This window comes from Euprymna scolopes, chromosome 3 (assembly GCF_053919585.1).
Source record: "Euprymna scolopes isolate OS-2025 chromosome 3, ASM5391958v1, whole genome shotgun sequence".
NCBI classification, from domain to species: domain Eukaryota; kingdom Metazoa; phylum Mollusca; class Cephalopoda; order Sepiida; family Sepiolidae; genus Euprymna; species Euprymna scolopes.
In genome coordinates, this window is record NC_136484.1 from 107,632,267 (window position 1) to 107,656,042 (window position 23,776).

A 23,776-nucleotide genomic window follows, 5' to 3' on the forward strand; every position below is an offset into this window, starting at 1 on the left:
AGAAGGAAGAAAGTTGATTAAGAAAGATGAGAAGAGCGGCAAGTGAAAAACAAATAAACTCATTTTAAAGATGATAATAACAGTAAATCTCTCCTCCAAAAAAAAAAAAAAAATAAAAAAAGAAAGAAAACACCTGTTGAAAAGTTTTCTTGCCACCATCAATACCACCATCTTCAATCTCACAAATAGTGTCACTTCGAATTGAATTTTACTTAGTACTTGTTATGCCATGGATTCTGCCAGAGTTGGACAAGATACACCTGTTGATGGTCGAAGGTTACATTAGTCGAAACATAAGAATAATGCTCAAAATTAAAACGGTAATACAAATAATATAAATTATTTAATTATGGACCTATCACGATACACTTTGAAGAAGCTTCACAAACCTCTCAAACTGACTAATTTTACAATACATTGTAATCTACATTGCACTGTAGAGAACCTACTGTTGATTTTATAAAATTATTTATATATATAATGGCTTGCATTAAAGTTTAAAATGCAAAAGTCAAGTATCATGCTTCAATCGTGCTCTAAACATAAACTTTCATTTCGAACATACTCTTGTCATATCAAAGAACCTACTGTTGATTTTATATATTAGGTCTTTCGGCTTGTGTGATAATAAAACTTCTAAAATGCACTTATAGTGTTAGGCTGTGTAAGATGTTAACTTTGGTCAAAATCGCCTGTTCCTTCTTTAATCAGATTATTTGGATTATTGATTATTGATACTTATCGAAGACATTCCAACACAAAACCTATCTAAGAACACTGCCAGGCATATAAGGTACCTTCATGTGAAATTTCATAAAAATCGACCTAGCCATTTTCGAGTCCATAGAGAATGAACTCGCAGACAAAGTTTCTTTTAGATAACAGTATATATATGTGTGTGTGTGTGTGTGTGTGTGTGTGTGTGTGTGTGTGTGTGTGTGTGTGTTTGTTAACCATGTTTTATCTCCTCCATTCAACATTCACGGTTTTACTCATTTTCAACATTTATAACATTTCAATTGTCAGCGTAGGTATTCATATATTTCTACGATATAACCCTAACATCTATCCAGATCAGGATCCATGCTACAAGCTCAATATTCGCCAAATTAAAATCAGGGATTTCAAACAGAATAGAAATTTCAGTTATTATATTAATAAAGCTTTATTGGCTCTGTAAATTCCTAGTGACTTGATGTTGTAAGGATCTTAATATTTGTTATAAAGGAGTGAGAAGTGGAGGCTCCTCATTATAGTTCCCTATCTCAGCTGAAACGGGAGGGGCTCTGAGATGAAAACAAAATCCTGAGAATAAAGATTTTAATGTTATAGTCACAAATTGCTAAATAGAGGTTTCATTTGTAATCCCTTAACATTCTAGCAGTGAGATGGAGAGAGGCAAAGAGAGAGAGAGGGGGGGGGAGCGGGGGAAGAAAAGACAGATGATACACCTCATCCTAGAATAATGCAAGGCATTAACATCTTTGGAATGTTTTCTTTTACCTGGTCACTTTATTTATCTTTCTCACGAAAAATCTGCGGACCTGATTTCAAAGGAAACGTTGATAAAAATGTGTACTAAGGGGGAATAAAATTCCAAGAAAGCCCCTAGAGAGGAAAAAATAATACATAAATAATAAAAAAGTTCTGCAGTAAATATGATTTTTTTTTTTTTTAATTTTTTACAAGGTAGTCACCACTTATCAAGGCCCGGAAGCCACTCGGGGATAAGGGTTATTGTGTGTACAGTACGTTAGTGTTGGCGATTTGATAAAGCGTCTTGAATTTGTTCACATTGGACTTGAAAATATCCAGGTTGTAGTCAGGTGGGAAACAGGCAACCGGAACTGTTCCACAGGAGTGCACTTCTAAGAAAGAAGCTTTGTTCATGGAATCTACATTTTGATTTTGGCACAGATAAGGAGTGGGGAAAATTTTTGACAGTGGTTTCTGCTAAGTGGGTGTTTATCGTGAAAGATTGGCGAGCGCCCCCCAGAGATTGGAGTTCAGACAAGCACCTGCCATGGTAGTAACGATAAAACAAAGACAGGCTCGCAACGTCTCTCCTGTTGCAGAGAAGAAAAAAGGGCATCACCACGAAGCCTATTTTGTACTCTGTCAAGGCAGGATAGGCTGTTTTTAGCAGCTCCTGCCCAGATGTGGCAGCAGTACTCCATCCTTGGACGTACTTGATGCAGGGGGAGATAACTTTATAATTAAAAAAAAAACAACAATTTTTTTTAATCATGATCGAAAGATTAGACAAAATGCTTATATGTAATGATATTATATATATATATATATATATATATATATATATATATATATATATATATATATATATGCTAGCAAGCTGCCTGGTGTTGCCCGGTCATAAGATACACTTAAATATGATATTTTAATTCAAGTTGATTACATATTTATTTTTATAGAGATAATTCTCTATCGATTACTATAGTGAGCCTAATATATAGTGGTGAGATCAAAACGAAAATATATATATATATATATATATATATATATATATATATATATATATATATATATATAACTTGTGTGCCGTCAGTTAGAATTGAAACCAAAATATACAACTTTCCACCCTCACTTCTTAGCCTTTGAGCAACGACGTCCAAAATAAAGAATGGGTGACTTTCTAAGAAAAACACCGGTTCTCCAAGGCAGAGACGTTAACCTTAATATATCGTTTAAAAAAAATCAACAACAGAACCATGTATATATATATATATATATATATATATATATATATATATATATATATATATATATATATATATAAGATTGTTGATTTATTTATTTTTTATTAGAGATTCTGTAGTATTCTTTCTTTCTTTTCGCTCTCTGAGAGCTTTTTTTAAGAAAGAAGTTATCTGCCCTTTGTTTACATTTTTTGTCGCCCCCACGTGTTTTAGGACATACTATTTATTTATTATTTTTATTTTTTTAAAATATTATTACTACGCATGTCTATGGATGACTTACTTTTATGCACGTAATAATACTTATATATATATATATATATATATATATATATATATATATATTATATACTAGACTACCTGTGACCCGTTGGGTCAATATATTACATTAGCTATGGAATTAATGTATGAGGGTGACACTTGTGACGTAAAGAAAATAATTTTTTGTTACATAACAGAAATGTTTCTCTGAAAGTATATTAAAATGAAAAATGAATATAGATAGATTTCTATGAGTCGTTCTGTTTATAATTGTTTATTTTTGAAAAAAAAAAAACTTACACCCATTGAATTATAAGTGATTTGCCATACTTAATAGGTAAATGTGCACTGAACAGATACCATAATACTTAAAGTTAAATTCAAATTTTGATATACCTTTTAATTTAAACATGAAAAAAAAAAAACAATTGGGATGCTGAAAACGTACACAGTAAAACAATACATTTTATTGTCGCGTTGATTATTGATTTGTAACCCAAATTAAAAAAAAAACTTTTTGGGGGTTATTTATGTTGGTAATGTAGAAGAAAATGTATGAATGTTTTTAAGAAAGGAAGGCGGTGGGAAAAAAATCGCCATTGTAAATTGTTCTTATAGTTGTCAACGGGTCAAATTTGATTTATTTGTAAGAAAATTGCAACAGTATAGTTGTAATATAGAATAGTTGCAAAACATCCCCACCCTTCCCATGTTAAATAATAATTTCTAAATAATAATCTGAATATTTCACTGGGCAGGTCAAATTCTGCAAAAGTAGCAATTTGTGTTTAGTTTTATGTACGCATGCGCAACCGGAAGTCGTAAACTGGATGTGCGGTTACAACACCCATTACAAGGTCATTTGAGTTTATATATATATATATATATATATATATATATAATTCAGCAGTCATTCGTTTTTTAAAAGATGGAAAGATGGAATCGCCCGATCCATAAATATAAGATTCAAGCAAGGGCACACGGTCCACTGAGATTTATAATTATATATATATACTCCTTAGATTACACAAAAACAAATGTATTTTTAAGATATATATCCTTTATAATATCGACCAAATTGTCTGAAATAACACGCTCAATGAATGTATGCTCTTTTTAGGGAGGAGAGAGTTAAATTAAATCCATGCCATAGATTCAGCAATATTTCTACCTTAAATAGCTATTTCCTTTGATGAATCACAGCATCTAACCTTTAAAAGCAATTTTTTGTGAGTATTAGACCTGCATTTTTTTATTATTACTTTTTGCATTTGGCCTGTATATGATTTTCCAGCCAGTCTGTTGTTTTTCCAATGACTATAAAAGGCAATCACTCGTGACAGTCATAATTTCATTCTCGCTTGATAGACTTCTAGAACCTTGTTTTTCTCCATTTGATGGCCAACAAACATTTATAACCAATAATCTGTGTAGTATTTGTTAAATTGGCAGACGATTGGTTACAGAAAACTCGGGTACCATTTAATGGATTCGTAATTATATAGTATGTTAATAAATCAAAGATTTTTGGATGAATTTTTCTGTTTATGACCAAAAAAAATTTTTTTTTAAATTACCTCACAACATTTGTCATCTATTTTATAAGCCTCAGTCGACTGTGTGCTTACGTGTTAGTGTATTTGTGTGTTAGTGTGCTTGTGTGTTTGTATAGCCACTAAAATATTTTATCATCCGCATCGAATCTGCTAGAACCTGAGATCCCTCGGACACATAATATCAAAAAATTAGAAAAAATCGTGTATTATTTCATGTAGAAATGTGGTTTTGTTTGAAGCGTCAGGTAAATATTTTAGTTCCAACACTGTTAAGCACGTATGTACGAATGGTCGATTTGTTGTTTCATTTTAAAAAGCTAAATTTGCAATATGATAACATTGGCAGTCCAATCGATAGTGTGTTTGTAAGCTTAACTTTTTGCCACGCTGCATTTTTTTTCTTTTAATAACATTTTCTCTCTCCTATCTTTTAAATTTTTCAACTTTCTTACGTGTGCCCACCACGCGGCATTTTTTTTTCTTTTAATAACATGATAACATGACACCCAAGTCCCTTTTTTGTTTGTTTGGTTTTTTTTTTATTTAATTGACTCTATAAATTAAAATATCTATAAATTAAAATATCTATGAATTAAAATATCATATTTAACCATATTTTACAACCGAGCAACACCGGAAGCTCTCCCACTAGTCGTTAGTAAATTAGAGAAAAAAAGGAAAAGAAAAGTTGAGTAACGTATACCAAGGTGATAGATTTTGTGACCCACAAAGAAACCAGAAGCCTTCCCCTTCCATGAGCTATGCGTCTATTTACTTTCCTCCCCACAAAGGTAAAGTTAGGCAGAATGCTGTTTAATTAATGTGGGGAATATCCAGCTCATAAAAAATGGCACTCTGGCTAGGGACAAAAATAAAATTGTCCTCCAGTTAGAAGGATTTCTCTTTCAAGAGCCAAGAACAGAAAAGATGAAATGCAGTATTAGAACAGAGACTATATTTTCTCCCTATCAAAAAGACCAAGTTATGTATGATTTGAGAAAAATGGAATACCTTTTCACCATATCTTGAATAAGTATTTTCAGAAAGAAACTGTATTGAAATGCTCGCAAATCGTTAATTTGTTCCTCAACTCTGCACCACAGAACTACCCAACTACAAAAGTAAGAAAAGAAACCAACAAACCCAACTGCTACAATCACTTAATATATACACCTGATTTAGCTAGTAAATTTGCATATAGAACATATAATTTTCATATAGAACATATAATTTTCATATAGAACATATAATTTGCATATAGAACTCATGACAGAGACTATAAATTGTACTGTCTGAGCATGCTCGCGCCTTTAGCCTCGACTTCCAGCCAGTTCCGAATCCTCAGGTAAGCCATTCTGTGTTTCTCTTGTTAATTGCATTTTTTTTTTGTTCAGTTCCACTACAGAAATAAAAATATATTCATACCCCAATGACATAATGGGAAGAAAAAAACAAAAAGGTTAGTTTGAATCAAGTATTGATGTGTCAGACGGATTGCTATTTGAATAACAAAAAAAGCCTTTTCTATATTTATATCATCTATTGCCAAAACTTACAGGAAAGTAGGTAGCTAAAGAACCACTTGTGTTTCACTCCTCTCCCAACCACGGGATTAGAGAAACACAAATAATTCATCCATGAGTATTTTTTGTGAAGAGGATTCCATTATAAGTATGTGACTTGACTGCATCACCACTACTTCCGTAGTGTAAAATGTGCTCAGGATTTGTGATTATTTAGGCTAAATATTTAGATAGTTACAAATGTTATCATTTTGTTTTCTTTTTAAAAAAACAAAAAAAAAACACACTTTTGGGGGAGCATTTTGAGCACTCTGGAACCAAACAAGATTCTTTTGTTTGATTTTGGTGTAAAACAAAACAGGATATATATATATATATATATATATATATATATATATATATATATATATATATATGTGAGGCAACAAACTGCATTTTTTTTTTATTGGGATAGGTGGGGGGGGCCTCACGAGGGGAGAGGCAGAAATTACAAGTACTTCATATAAATAATTTTTAATTCTAACTTTTGATAGATTTTGAGCCAAAATTATTAAATGAAATGAATTTGTTAGTTATTTTCAAAACTTTGCATTATAGATGATTGCAGCCCATGGGGATCTGTCGATCATGGGGCTAGAATGATCCAAAAATATTTACATAAAATTTTGAAAAAAGTGATTAACTGAACCTTATAATTGTAAAGTAATATTTCTAAAAGCTTTTTGAAGGAAAGTTCAATATATATTTGATGTACTGCAGACAGAATTTCATGGCATATACAAGACGGATTCTATTTAACCCATAGGTATGATCAACTCTTTTATTATAGGAAAATGGTTTGATTTTACGGCACATCAACCCTTTTTGGGTTATTTAATACCAAATCCAGTCAAGTCCTTTATATGTTCATGTTGCAATATTTTTATATAATAAAAAGAGTATGATAAAATAAAATTGGAAGGTTCTATTTATAGACAATGGCAATAGGAACTGACCAATCAAATGGAGCCATATATTTTACTTATATATACTTATATTTTACATATATCTATATATATCTATAAAAGTGAGAATGTGTGCATGTGTGAGGACACTTCTCAACCTATATCCTCAACAAATTTTTGTGCTACAGACTTGAAATTTGGTATATAGGTTATTCAGACATGTGGAAAACTATTTTTTTAGGTTTAAATTCCTCAACTAGCAATAATTATTACTTCCTACACTGATGATTGCATAAGCATGAAACTCTAATGTCTGTTAACACTTATTTACAAATATATATATATATATATATATATATATATATATATATATATATATATATATATATATTCTGGTTGATGATACATATTTTGGGAAGAGTAAAGTACAAGTTGGTTTTGTACTAACTTGAACTAATCCTGGCTACCTCATACCAACTTGTTCCACACTAGCTTCTTTCTGAAAATGGTCCTTCTTTCTTGTAGCAGTATTTTCACCTCACCCACACCATTCCACAAATCTTTACTCCTTGGTCCTTATCTAAGTTTCTTGATCTAAGCTTGAAACCTGACAAGGACAAAGGTCAGAGACAAGGCAAAGTTAAGGAGGACATGTGTCTTGAAGATAAAAAATAAATAAATTCTTGGATGGATTAGCCATGGCCAATGGAGTTATTTTTTTTCTTTCTTTTTTTTTTTTTTTATTATGCTCAGTTAACAGAAAACCATTTCCCAGACAACTAAAATTTTGCCATTCAAAGAGACCACAAATAAGCCATGAGATAAACTCAGGCCTTGTGAGTAAGCCAATCCCTATAACAGCCTAGAATTTGAACCACTGAATTATATTCACTTGATGCAAAAGAAAAAGAACAAAATTCCTCCTTGTATATGGTGATACTAAAATCAGCCTGTTTCAAACTTGTTTCTTTAAACATTAAATTTTTAATTTATTCAATGTTGTACAATTTTTCTGTCTGTCTATTTACGCTTAACTTTATAATCGGGTTTTCATCAGTATTTTTATCCTCAGCCCCCAAAACTAACAGAGAATAGACCATTCCAGTAATGATTTAGTCTTTGTTGATTTTGCGGTGGGAGTTTAGTTCTGTGCAGTTCTAGGGGGTTCACCCTCCCAAGCTTTACTTTCTCTCTACAAGGGCTTCTCAGGCACTTTATGCAGGTCAGAGTGCCCCTCCTCTAGAGTGCTGGCTTCTCAATCACACTTTCCGACTCTGGAGTCAAAGTTCTTGCAGTGGGAGAGAATTAAACAACCTGTCAACATTTGAGCTTAGAATATTTTCATCTGTTGTCCATGCTTATTAAGTCTGAAATAGTATTTTCGTCTATCAGTTCATGCTTAAATTTGAAATAGTATGTCAATGTCAGTTTATGCTTAAGTTTGGAACATCATTTTCTTAAGTCTGTCCATGCTTAAGTTTGAAGCTATTTTCAATTTTGTTTTTAATTTGTATAAGATGATTCTTCTAAAAAATATTTTCATAAGTTGAAAATTTTATTTTCTGAAAAAAAAAAAAAATAAATAAATAAATAAATAAAAAATACACATTATGTTAATAAATTGTTTGTTTTTTTTAAATAAAAAATTGGAATGAAAGTTGGTTGTCTGCCCTTGATGCTACTGTGGCCGCTATCTCCCGCCCCCCCCCCTCACATACATAGAGTAAAATTTGATTTTCTTGAATAAAAAACCTTGATCAAATTACATGATTTTTGGAAAGATTTCATCGTCATTCTGTGACTGGTATGTATGTCATACAGACTTTTCTGTGTTTTCTTTATTTTTTAATTACCGTTATAGGTGCCATTTTGAATAAGCACCAGAGAATACGTCTTAAAATCTTAAAAATATCAATAAAAATAATTATTTAAGATTTTAAACCCTTTTTGAATACATCATAGAAGTATTCTTTGTTTAATCTTATTTTTATTTTATTGAATGAAGAAAATCTACTTTAAAAACATGATTTTCATTTCTTTGCATTCTAACAAATAAAATAATAAAACTGTTAGCACGATAGTGTTTTAAAAATATACTGCTTGGTTTCTTAAAGTTTCTGTAAAATAGCAAATGAATTTAACAAATTCAAACCAATTTCTTTTTCCTTTAATTATTTGAAATCTTAAAAATACCCCCCAAAATATTATTTAAGTATTTAAACCTATTTAAAATATATTTCCAATTATCTTGATTTGTGTAGTCAGTCATTATGTCTGAAGAGCCTGATTATAGGCGAAATAAATTATCATGTCAGACTGAAATGTTCTTTGGAGATTTTTTTCAAGTTTAACTCTATTTTTAATATACTTATCTTGAGTTCTCTTACAGAAGGTATTCCTGTCAAGTATATCAAACAGATCCATCACCACCGTGTGTGTGTGTGTAAAAATTATTTTAAAATCATATTACAAATAAAGATATAACATATTGGTTTCCAAGTTTACAGCTGTTTCCAGTTGACGTTTATTATTAGTTATATAAAATAACAGAAAATTATTATCAACAGCATCATTCATGAGAATAGAATTTCATATCCCCAAAAAACAATGACCGAGAAAGCATTTTTAAAACAAAAACTTAGTCAATGTGAATTACCTTTTTAAATATAAAAAATATATATACATCATAGTCTGTATTATATTATATAATCCAAGAATATAATGACGGTCTCAGCAAATTGCATTTTCTCTCTCTCTCTCTCTCTCTCTCTCTCTCTCTCTCTCTCTCTCTCTCTCTCTCTCTCTCTCTCACACACACACACACACACACACACACACACACACACACACACACACACACACACACACACACACACACATTGTATTGGTATTCTATTTTCTTCAATTTAAATATCCCAAGGAAGTCTTGAAATAAAGCATTGATGAATGTATAACTTGGTTTGTTCCTTTCGTATCTCTCCGTCTCATCAGAATATTATTTCTTTTATTTTCATGACACATGTACAGCACAATCACCTTGACACACCGGTTCTCACCAGATCACCGAAGTCAAGCAACGTTGAGCCTGGCCAATACCAGATGGGTGACCATTTGGGAAGGGTAGGCGCTGCATTTACCGTTTGGGAAGGTTGGGCGTGAGGCTATCACCCTCATCCCGAAAAAAGAACTCCTCGCTACAAAAGCTTCTACAAAGTTGTGAATGGCCTATACACCGCTAGGGGCTAAAGACTATGAATTTCATGACATGCAGAGACATACACACATTATATATATATATATATATATATATATATATATATATATATATATATATATATATATATATATATATATATATATAGAGAGAGAGAGAGAGAGAGAGAGAGAGAGAGAGAGAGAATTATATGATTTATACTTTAATTTTTTGCAATAAAAATATAGAATTTTTAAACAAAAATCTATTATTTGAAGCAAGAAATACACGAAATTTAAAGTTCAGTTTTCAGTTAAATAATAGGGAGCATTGCTTTTGGAACGAACCTCATATATATAATTTCAGTTTAATATTTTTCAGAGGTAAAGCAACTCGATTAATAAATAGCTTTAATGAGGTTAATGAAAGAGTGCTCAATACCGAAGTAGGGCAAGATATACTTTTTATTTGTTTTAATGTTTATGTAAAACAAATAAAAAGTATATAAATGGGTTAAATAACAGATTTGATAATCAAATGAATTATTGCCTTATTAAATACTATGGTGAGATAATATTTTCAAGATGATCCCAAATGTACGATATCCTTTTTCTATGCCTTTTAAATGATTTTTAATAAATTTTTCCAATATATGTGCTGATAAACAAAATATATGTTTGTGCATAACTGATCATTTTGCAAACTGCATTTCATTTCCTCTGATGATGTGAACCATTATTGAAAATCCATGGATTAAGGAAATAAATATAATTCTTTTCTATATATTCTTTGCTTCAAACAATAAATTCTTAATTTGAATATATTTTTTTTATATATATATATTTTAATCCAAAGAATTTTACTTTAATTCTTAAATGATATATTCAGAAAAATAATACCAACAAGCGCTAAAAGAATTTTTGAAATAAGAACTGGTAATTTGTATTATTTATATATATTAATTTGTATTCTTTATATATAATTATTTGCATTATTTATATATATTTATTCGTATTATTTGAACTCATATTCTCATATTGGATATTACTTTCGGCTGATGTAACCTCAGACCTTCTTCAGGTGTGCAAGAATCCGTGGCATAAGAGATAAAAGTGTTAAGTAATAATCAGTTCTAAATGACTATACGCAGTAAAGGGGAAACTAAGCATACAATTTTGTTGGAGTTAAGACTTTTACCTGGTCATGGCTGACAGAGTGAGAATATGTGTGGATTAAATAATGGGTTACATTTACATTGGCGAAGACGTTATAAGAATAACATCCGAGACGAAAACATAGGCCAAAAAACTCAAATAACTGAAACGATAGAAGAGTTCTATCGTTTTGCCGCATTCTGCCCTGTATGTTTATAAGATAAAGGAAAAGTAACTTTCAAAAATCTTATGATTTTTCTTTTGTTCTATAGTAAGCTAAACTGTATTTAAGAAACCATCTTAGAAAATGCACAGATAGGGTGCAGAGATGGATAACAAAAAAGAAAAAAAAAAACAAGATAGTAAAAAAAAAAAAAATAAAGCATAGAGAAGTTTGATTTAAAGCCAATTTTTACCTTATGCCAAGTTCAGCAGTAAGGTTCAAGCAAAAAACTTTGCATCTCGAGGGTCACCTTGACAGGAGGCTCATACCCGAGAAACTGTTCAACAGAAAAAGACGGAAAGATTCTTTCCATAATTCTTTTGTTACGCTTTTTTTTTCTTTTAAATATTTTTTTTTAACATCAGCTAATTTGCCCATTAATAGATAAAATCCGAATCACTTTTAAGGTGAAATTATTATTATTTTTTAAATTATTATTTCTATTTTATATCTTCCATAGTGCCATGTTGCATGCAAGTAAGTGCTGGACCCCCATTATCTGTCTTTCTGTAAATGCAGAAGAATGGTTAGGTGGATTTGTGGTGTGCATCTTGAACAACAGAGTTAGTTTTGAATCCCTACTACTGAGACTGAAGGATTTGGAACACGTACATCAAATCTGTTGCCAAGGTCGCTGGAAAAATGGTGGGATCTTTCTATCGATCCGGTAAATATCTCACTGCTGATGCTATTCTCTATCTATATAAGAGCCAGGTACGTCCAAAGATGGAATACTGTTGCCACATCTGGGCAGGAGCTGCTAGAAAGGACTTGTCCTGCCTTGACAGAGTTCAAAATAGACTTCGTAGCCTCGTAGGAGATGTCCTTTTCTCTTCGCTGCAACCTCTATCTCACAGAAGAGATGTTGCGAGTTTGTCTCTGATGTATCGTTATTTTCATGGAAAGTGTTCGACTGAGCTTCAATCTATGGTCCCCCCTCGCCAAACTTTCACAAGAAACACTCGTCTAGCTGTAAACACTATCAATAATTTCCCCCACTCTTTATCTGTGCCTAAACCTAAACGTAGATTCCATGAACAAAGCTTCTTTCTTAGAACTGCACGCCTGTGGAATTGTCTTCCGTTTTCCTGCTTTCCGACTGACTACAATATGGTTGTGTTCAAGTCTAAAGTAAATAAGTTCTTGATGAGCCGTTCCATATAAGTTATCAAATTTACCAAATTTTCATTACTAATGATTACTATATTGTCCAATTTCTACTGTACACTCTTTAACCCTTATTCTTGAGTGGCCTCTGGGCCTTGATAATGTGGTGATGCCTATGTAAAAAAAAAAAAAAAAGTGAAGAAAAGGCAGGCCAAGAAAGACTTGGAATAACTTAGTTAATGATGACCACATCAAAACCAAAGTAAATAATATTCATAGAGAAAGTCAACCAACATCTGATGTGAGAAATTCACATTAAATAAAAATGTCTTTGTGTTTCATGTTAAGGTTAGATGTTTTGTGAATGATTTTCTACTTCTGTTGCCATTTTGCTTGTGCCGTCCGCACACAGCAGGCTGTCATCAACAGATACCCTCCATGTCTTAAGGGGCCTATGGTGTTGACATGAATCATCAACTTTGATGCGGGATACATTTTGGAGCATTTCAGATGACTGAAGGTGAGTCATGTGGCTGTACCAGTTAAGACATTGTTCTGTGAAACAATTTCTCATGAAAGTCTTTAGAGTTAGATTAGTAATTTTCTTCATCTTTCGTGTTACATCTAGGATCCTGATGTTTCAATCTTTTGAAGCTGTCAAACCAATTGGTTTCACGTTTTTCTAGCAGTGTTTTCTGGTGATAACACAATCTGTTTATACCATTACTTCAGTTTAGGATTAAAATTCATGTAAAGGGTTTAAATACGGCCTTGAGATGGATCTTGAACCAGAACATCCCTAGCTGGATTGGATGTTTGACTATGTCATGCTCTTTTAAAGATCGTGGCAATGTAGAAATAATTCCAACACAAAATTATTTTTTGGAAAGAATTACATTAAAATACATTTAATTGTATTTTAAAATATGCTTGGTCGTTTTTTCCCCCTAAAATATATTTTTGTTGTTCCAATCAAAAGAAAGTAACTCTGCACTGACGATGGACAAATCCAGAATTCAGTCTCCTTTTTACAATGGCAGCTATTTGAAAATAATTTCGACCCAAACAAAGTATTTTCTAGAAAGAATTGAATCGAATTACATTTTATTCTTCTTAATAACATGCTGCAACGATCTACAATAAAAAACCAGAATCAAATATTAATTTTATAGATAGAAAGCTATTGATGACAAAGAAACAATAAAGACACTGACTTTACTTTATATATTACATTTAAGTTCAATATGGATATCTACTTTTCCTTAGCTAAAAGTTTTGTTTTTTTTTGGGGGTGGGGTGCTATATCCAGAAAAAATGCAAGAGGTCTATAGCAGAACCATATATCATTATAGGTTTTCTTACAAACATTTAAATTTCAACTCATCATCGTCATCGTCATTAGTTTAACGTCCATTTTACATGCTGGCATGTGTTGGCCAGCTTCAAGCAAATGATTTTCAAACTAACCTATCTCCAGCCAGCTCTTTATTTATGTTTCTTTCTCTGGGGTCCATGTTTATCACTTCCTCCCATGTTTTCCTTGGCCTTTACCTGTGAACAGGACTTGCTACCTCAACTGTTCTACTGATAACCCAAGAATTGTCATTCATTCTTTTAATGTGGCCATACCATCAAAGTCTCCTGTTTTGCATATATCTCTCTATAGTGTCCAGATTACTTACTCCAAATCATTCCTATGTCACGTAATTAAAGTAATCAGATGTGACTCCTATTTAGGTGCCTTAAGTGGTGAACCAAAAGTCTTAGAGGACTCTTTGTCTTAACTTCACATAGTACAAAATCGACTACCATTAGTTCTATAAAAGATACTCAACTGAGCTCCAATCTCTGGTTCTCCCTTGTAAGACATTTGAAGCAAGAGCTTGTCTTGATGCAACTGAAAATAGTTTTCCTTTCTTCCTCCGCCTGCCTAGTGTCAGATTACCACATATCTACTTCTCTGCAAACTACAACATGGTCATCTTCAACTCAAACATCCACAAACACTTGTTATATATTGACCTTATTAGTGTAACGTTACACATATGTCCACACTAGGAACACATACGTTGTATGCAGACAGTTGCAAGCAAAAAAAAAAGACAAGGAAAGAATTTGACTTACTGTTTTTTCAGTGAAACAACAGACATTTATTTACATGTACTTTCCAGAATAACAACATGTCTCTTGCTTAAAAGTCTTCTCATACTCCTATGTGATTAACAAAATTCTGCTGTGTTGAACACGTGGTACTTTGTCTTTGTCCAGCCATGTTTAGGACGTGTCTTTTTTGTCATTCTCGGCCCATGTGTGTAACATGTCTATCTTTATCTTCCTCTAACCTCCAGGGTCCACGTTTTTATTTCTATATATTCTCCTTCCTTTCCTCCTCTTCGATGCAATGCCACTCCACACACAGCTGGGTCATTTGCATACGTTAGCTGCTACCATACATGCGCCTGTGCTCTGTTACATTAATAATGAAATTTTGTTCATTCAATTCCTCGTTTTCAATCCTCTTATGATATTCTTTATCATTCAACTGCCAATCTACCCATCTCATTAACCCTTATTCTTAAGTGGCCTTTGGCTGTGATAAGTACTAACTCATTAGTAAAATAGCAAAAACATTTTACTATCATGTAATATGTAACACCTGTAAACCATTAAATTTAGATTTATTTGTTTTCTTCTATAAGCAAATAATATTCCTGAAGAAGGCCAAAAGATATATTATCTGAAACGTAGTCAAATCATAAATATCAACCAAGAAAAAAATAATCTGAAGAAAAACAATATAAATAGTAAGTAAATAAATAGGTAGGTATATCTTAGTTGAGGGCGACCCAAAGGCTCTCTTTTCACTGAGATGTAGGAGAGGACACCGGTACCATCCTTTCCCTTCATCCATGATTTGCAATGCTGGATGTTTCGCAATACCAAACCTGGTCAGTGCTAAATGTATAATCATTTGCGAATACCAGGTGCTGTATATGGGAGAACCTTTTGCTTATCTCGTTGTCCTGGACTTCTCCTTGCCACTGCACTTAAGAGATATAAATTCGAGAGATTTCACAACCCTTGTTTTACAGTAGACTCCCCACACAGGCATCCTTATAGGGGATATCCACTGTCTCTTGAGATTGAATGGAGGCTTCCATTAGCAAAGAAACATCAAATTTCATTTTATTTTAATCTTTGGCATAATTGATTGAACCCTGGTCTCCCGATCCATTAGCAGACACTAACCATTATGCCAAACATCAATAACTACTTGTTTATTATGGAAATGTATTAAGATTCAAAGAGTTTTGAAAACCTGTTCTTGCATTAGCTGAAGAATTTCCATGGATCCTATTTAATGTATTTTCCCTATCCAACGCTGTTTTCAGGTGACCAGCTTTCTGCCTAATCGTCAGGCTGTATTCCAGAAGTACATTTTATACAAGATGCAGAAGAACTGGGAAACGAGGGCAGAAGGTTTACCTAACATTATCCCAGTGGAGCTTTCGAAATCTAGCAGAGAAGTTATTTTGGGATCTTCATATCTTGGCCTACACTAAGCGCTGTTTCCTCAGAGTCTTTTTAGCTCCGATTATCACAAGCTCATCTAGATTCTCTTATGACCTAATTTATCTCCTTCAAGATGCTTTTTTTTTTCTATCTACTTTACCTTTCTTTTCTTTTCTATCTATCTGGCTATCTTTCTATATGCTTATCTATGAAAAAAAGTCCCCCCCTCCCCCAGCTTTCTTTTTCATGATGCATTCTACCATCTCCATACTTATCTGACTTTCATTAAATCCATCTTTCCATCCTTGGATTTACTCTAGCTCATTCAATTAGCAATCTTTATAAAATATACAGGGTGGCCAAGAAGCCACTGAGAGGTCACTGAGGGATTTTTAACTTGAATAGAATTCTTCATTTTTTGATGGTACCTGAATGGAATTTTAAAATAATATGTAGAAACAACGGAAATTTTTTTGGCAAAAAAAAAAAAAATAAATAAATAAATAAAAAATAACATCTTTTAGATGGTTTCTATTTTCAGCTTTAAAAATTTGTGCCCTTTTCAAAACATAATCCATAATGAACAGAGATTAGACCATTCCTGCAATGATCTGGTCCCTGTCGATTGCAGTGTGATGCTAGTTCTGTGCAGTTCTAGGCGGTTCATCCTCTCAGGCTTTGCCGTCTCTCTTTCAGAAAGGGTTAGTTTATTGCTAATTGCCTTACTAGGGGAATACCGACGGGGCTGTCCAGGCACTTTTTGTTGGTCAGAGTACCTCTCCTCGGGGGCACCAACTTCTCAATCCCACTCCGACCCCTGGTGTCACAGTTCTTGCGGATGGAGAGAACTAAATCCCTCCACAACGGATTGCAGGATCACTTGATTAAAATTTAATTGCCCGATTTCATTCCTGATGTTCTCTTTCAATTCCTGTAGAATTTAAAGTTTGTTTATGTTAAAACTTTTTCTTTGAGATATCCTCACAACAAAAAGTCAAAGCTAATCAAGTTTATGGAATGTAAAAGCCAGCTGGCATTACCAACTTTTTCATTTTTGTTCTTTTTGTACAAAATAATCACCAATGTTTTCGTCATATGTTAAAACTACACTGATATACAATAAAAAAAATCACTCCTAAGCTAATTAATCGATTGCTATGAATTTTTTAACACAGCTTCTAAGCATAAGAGGTCGTAATGTGGGCTATATTTAGTTTAATTTAATTTTATATAAAGAGGTAAATTCTAATACTTTAAATATTTGTGAAATTTAGAAAATAAGTATTAAACGTCAAATAATTGACTGTTTTTCGCTTTAGTCTTTTCAAGGCTTATGCCAATAGACATCTTCTGTCTTTGCGATAAGCATCTTTCATTCTTGTTAGGTCTTTACATAAAAACAAAACAGCAAATCACTTATAACGCGATGCAACTTGTGCAAACACTCTTGCACTCTTGCTAGCAAGAGAATCAGTAACAAATCTGGACAATAACAGAGATAGCAGAAAACCACAAGCAATCAAAATACGATAGTCTTCTCACGTGTTCCAAATGATTGCCATTGAAACGAGTGGAACAATGGTCTCTGCCTCAAGGGTTACAATCATGAATTGACTTGGCTTCATAAGTGCCTCCTCATCGCCACTATCTGTGGAAATACCTTGGGTTTTCTCTCAACCTGTCAAGTTGAACAGGACATCTGATGAAACTTCTTGATATTTGTATATTGGTTTTAAAAAAGGACATTTCATTAATTCATGGTTATTTATTATTTTTATAATATAATCGTTTTATGATTCTTTTTGTTTTTTGCATTTAAAAGATAACATGTAATAATTGTAAAAATGTATTTAACCCAATTGTATTTTCATATATTTAGAAATTAAATTTACATTTTACTGAGTTTTATATTAATGCTTGAAAAATAATATATATATATATATATATATATATATATATTGTTTAACACATTTAATACATGTTTCGTCATGACTCATCACAGTGGCTGAATCTAGTGAGATTCAAAATCGGGATCCATAGTTAGAAGCCTAAACCTATACCCCTGAGCTTTCTCACGTGACTGCTGGATGTATTGTGTTGGGAATGATTTTCCCTTTTACCATTTTTGCATTTAAGTAAAAATGCACTTACGTATAAATAATTAAATTCATTCAAAAGTATCGCATCAACAAATAAAATAACATCTACATAAAACACGATACATCCAGCAGTCACACAAGATAGCCCAGAGGTAGAAGTTCAGGCTTCTAACTATGGGGTCCTGATTTCAAATCTCACTAGATGCAGTCACTCTGATGAGTCGTAGATGACAAAACACGTGTTAGCGGATAATTATATTGTAAACAATATATATGCTGTTCCCCATTTCGGGGCACCAAATTGGTAAAAAGGGAAATTATTCCCAACTCGCATTTAGGTAAAAACGCACTTTCATATAAATAATTGAAGTCATTCAAAAAGTGTCACAAACAAAAAACATCTATATATATATCCATATCTATCTATCTATCTATCTAAGTGATGAGACTATTCCAATATTTCTCCTGATTCTGATACAATTACGGATTTCATATTAAATTTCTGATTCCAATTCTTTATAAATATTTAACCATAGAATATTTAACCATAGATTGTTATTTTTCCTGATTACCGTAAAAACATGTGCTAAATGTGTATATACTTTCGCAAACACTTTAGTTATACAGGTAGTTTAAAATCAATAAATATTTATTTTATCATTACTACTTTTTATTTTTATTTTCTTCCTTTGAAGATTGTAACGCTGGTTATGGGGCAGCCAAACCGGCAGCTAACATTGTCCTGCTTTTTATTAAAACCAACCGAGAGCTCTTTTTAGTATCCTCGTTGTTCCCTTAAGTGCAATTGTCTGGATCTCTTTTGCACTTGGTTCACCAGGAATATTAGTTAGGTAGGACTTCAGGTTCTTCTTTATAAGCCCTGTGGCATCTATAATAACTGGTATGATTGATATCTCTAAGATTCCAATTTCTTTTCATATCATACACGAGACCTTGATATTGTGTCTGTTTCTCCCTTTCAGCTCTGTTCAGCCCTCCATCATGAGGAACACTGACTTCAACCAAGGTTGCAACTCGCTCTGACTTATTCCATATAACTATGCCAGGTTTTACAGCAGCATTTTCAAGGTAGGTGGCTGTAGGAATTACATGATCGTAATGTATGGTATATAAGTCATTTCCAACTGTTCTTTCCGGTTGATGTGCCCAGGATTTGCTGCTACATTGGATGCTTAATTTTTTACATATGGTCCAGTGGATGTACTTACATACTCCATCATGTCTTGTTGTGGAGTAACCATGCCCTAAAAGAACCTTGCAACTTGATACTAGATGACTCACACTTTCCAATTCCGTGTGGCAGAATCTACATTCGTTGTCATTAGTGAGACCTTCCGTCTTGAGCAGTCATTATAACCCTTTCCTGATCGTGGTCGAGGGATCCCCTTTTGAGCCAGTCCAAGGAACCTTCTTTGTCTATGTATTCCTGGGAGAGTTCCCCCAGAAAATACTTTGCATGCTGATGTTGGTCCCACTCTTTAAGATTCCTCTTTTGGAAGGTCTCGATATATTTCTGCCGACTCTTTCTTGCTATTTCTGTGGCAAGCTTGTTTAGTGTTTCAGCCTCATCTGTGAGACAGCCCTGACCAAAATGCTTAGCCAACTGACTGACTGATGTTATTTGCTGGCTCTTGTCTCTTGATTTTCATATACCATTGAGAGGGTGTGGTTCTGGGAGCTTCTCAGCTACTGGCCTGTGCTCACTATTGTTGCCCTATGTTGGTGGTTGATCTCTGAGAGCCCTAGTCCTCCTTCTCCCCTGGGCAAATACAGTCTTGGTAGACACTGATTTCTATATATTATTTTATGAAGCGTTAGTAGCTTCCGTGTCTTTACATCTAGCTGGTTGGTGTATTTTTGTAGCCAGTCAATGATACCAAAACTACCAGCAATGGAAGATTTTCTTTTAAACAAAATCAAATAAAAAAAATAGACAATTAAAAGAATTGTTTTTTACATCGGAAAGTAAGCACAAATTTTTCCGATTCCAATACATCAATAAGTTCCGTTTTTCTGATTCTGATTAATCATTTCAATATTAATATTATATTTTTTTTACTTATATAAACCCTAAACAAGGGATATTGCCACTGACACATAAGAGGCTACTGAGAATTAGGGGCTATATTTATAAGGGAGTTGTGAAGTGGGATGTCTGTTCACATTACATGTAAACTTCTGTATTGTTGGAGAAACAGGAAGTAGGAAGAGAATTCTAAAGGTAAACGGTTCAAGGAAAGAAACAGAATAGAAAACTTTCTGACGAATTTCTAATTTGTTAATTGATGGATTGGTTGGGGGTATTTACGTTCAGGGAGTCACAAGTGCAGCCAATTTGTCAGAGTACATTCCATTGCAGTACTTGTAAAACAAGCACAAGGGTGCAACATTAAAGTGATGGGACAGGGGCTAGAATTAGTAGACAATGTGGGATCTATTAGATTAGAGGTTCTTTTTGGACTCTGTCTAAGTGGTTGGTACATCAGCCCAGAAATAGCAATAATACTCCACGAAAGGGCAAATGAAGGCTTTGTAGAGATATAGGATACTGACAGGTTTTGAAGTTTTCAATCAATGAATAATAAAAAGGTGAGACTGAGAATTCTAAAAAAATAATAATGAATTTTATCAAGAAATAACAGTAGTTAATTTTTTGTTTCACCGTTTTTTTTGTTTTTTTTTGGGGTGGGGGGGGGTCATACTAATGTGCGACCACTTATCAAGACCCAAAAGATGAAGTGTAGCTTCAAAACAGATACTACACTTTGCATTATTTATTCATGATAAAGTAAAAAAAAAAAAAAAAAAAAAAAAAAGAATACATTGTAACAAATTAAGCATAAGGCGATCAAAAAAGTATGAAGAAAAATGGAGATTGTTGATCATCTTTCATTATCCTACTCTCGGCTAGAATCATCTTAGTCACAGTGGCTAAGTGGTTAACATCGCGGACTGACAACCTGGGTGTGCCAAGTTCGAGTCCAGTTTATTTCACGGAAAGATTTCACTTAGGATGTTGGCAATCTTTTGTAAGTATCCGATGTCTTTCTAGAAAGAACTCTAACTGGAAAGATATCAGGGAAACCAATGCCAACAATAGAATCATCAGATTCATAAGAAATGAATGAATGATTTCAATCACCACAAAAACACATTTACTCTAGAGCCATCTTACTTAAAACGTCGCACAATATGTTTTTTTTTTTTTTATATATATATAAATATACTTATATACAAATTTATTGGCAGCAAGTTTTTTTGTTTTTTTTATGTATTAACAAGTTATTGATTTGGGGATAAGAGTTAATGAGCTTGCAAATTGAATGATGAACAGTACTATGAGAGGATTAAAAAAGATAGATGAAATGAGAAGAATTTGGTTATACATGACTGAAAACGATCATGCAGTCAGCTGGGAAGCAGATCCATGATACTGTGTTCCGTAAATAGAAAGTTTTTGGAAAGAAACTTTGTACATGGAAGTTCTGTTTGGTTTCAGATAAACAGAGGAAGAAGGGAAATTTCTTTGCTAGAGAAGTTCTTGCTGTGAATATCATATGGGGAGAGGATGCACAAGAGACCGTGTCATTCTTATAGAAAAAAATACATGGTTTCTGACTGAATCGAATATTTAAATTCAAAGTAACTTTAAATATGTATTAAAGTTTTACTTGGATGGTAAATGTAACTTAGATGTATTAAAAGAAAATACGGCACGCGCACGGTAATACTTAAATGTTGAAGCTGCGGCAATCTAAAGAATCTACCTCTCTAAAGTCAAGTATGTATCTGTTTACTACTACTACTACTACTATTACTACTACTACTACATCATCATCATCATCATTTAGGCGTAGTAGTATCCTAGATTTGCTTGACTTTCTCACACCAGTTCACTGTATCCTCCGAGATGTGACAGTGGTCAAGTGGTTAATGACGCAGGGTGTTCCAAGTTCGAATCCAATTCATTCCACAAAATCACTTTTACTTAGGATGTTGGCAACCTTCACGTGGTCCTGCTTATAAGTACCTGATGTCTTTTCTAGAAAGAATTCTGGCTATAAAAATACAGAGGAAACAAATAGCAACAATAGAATTTTCAGATTCATACAATAGGATGATAACTACATCCTCCATTAGATCTGGTAAGTTTTCGTTAATGCATTGGGAGTTTTCTGCTTGATGTAGATTATGTGCAGCCTCTCCACTGAGCCACATCCCTGTCTTGGCATCGCTGATGATATTATCCTAAGTGTCCAGCAACTTTGGTTCTCCTAATTTCAGTTGATAAACTATAAATTATTCTTCATTTGTCAAGGAATAAATCCAACCATATATGATTTTGATAAAAAAAATATAGATATTATTTCATACCAATGAGATATTTCAATACTGCAGTTAAACATAAGCTCAATAATTAATGGGTCATATCAAGTAGAGCTTTCATATATTAATAGGGTACAATTTGAAATATTAAAACCATATTAATTAGAATTTTAAATATTTGAATCGAGTTCCAAAAATAAATACTCAACATCGAGTTCCAAAAATAAATACTCAACATCGAGTTACAAAAATAAATACTCAACATCGAGTTCCAAAAATAAATACTCAATATCGAGTTCCAAAAATAAATACTCAACATCGAGTTCCAAAAATAAATACTCAACATCGAGTTCCAAAAATAAATACTCAACATCGAGTTCCAAAAATAAATACTCAATATCGAGTTCCAAAAATAAATACTCAACATCGAGTTCCAAAAATAAATACTCAACATCGAGTTCCAAAAATAAATACTCAATATCGAGTTCCAAAAATAAATACTCAACATCGAGTTCCAAAAATAAATACTCAACATCGAGTTCCAAAAATAAATACTCAACATGAAAATACTTTCATATCCTCTCTATGTATGCATGTTTCCGGGATTCTTCCTAAAAATCTGTTTCCCACTCGGTAGTATATCTTGAAAATCTAACTCCTGTCAAGTATTTTAAACATAGGATGATTTTTAATTGATCTTATTTAATTTCTATTTATAAAATTTTTTAAAAATATTTTAAAAAATTGATTATTTGTAAACACAGAAAAAAAAAGACATTTTGGACAAAAACGGATATATAATAAAAATAGTAAATTTTTAATTAAAAAATTCATTTTTTTAACAAATAAATATTTTAAACAATAAATATGCCCTTGTTAAAAAAATGCATTGGTGCATTTGTAAAAATGAAAAAAATTACATGACGTTTTAAAAAAACAATTTTGGCACTAGTGCAGTTTAGCATTCCTAAGCAAATCAAATATGTTCATTTTCATCAATGCCAAGGAAGAGTTACCAAAGCTCCCCTTCTTCTAATGTTAAGAATGGCTTTCTAAATTTGGGGTGGGGTTGGGGGGGGGAATGATGTTAAACTGCACAAGTGCCAACATTTTATTTTCACTATTAATTATTTCTGTGA

The 23,776-nt window shown here is 32.7% G+C and overlaps 1 protein-coding gene across 3 annotated transcripts in view; it reads right to left on the bottom strand.

Annotated features, from left to right (window-relative positions):
* Nucleotides 1-23,776, bottom strand: part of LOC145258031 (rho guanine nucleotide exchange factor 17-like) — a 577,357-nt gene that overhangs the window by 213,166 nt on the left and 340,415 nt on the right. The gene's annotated exons all lie outside the window — the stretch shown is intronic.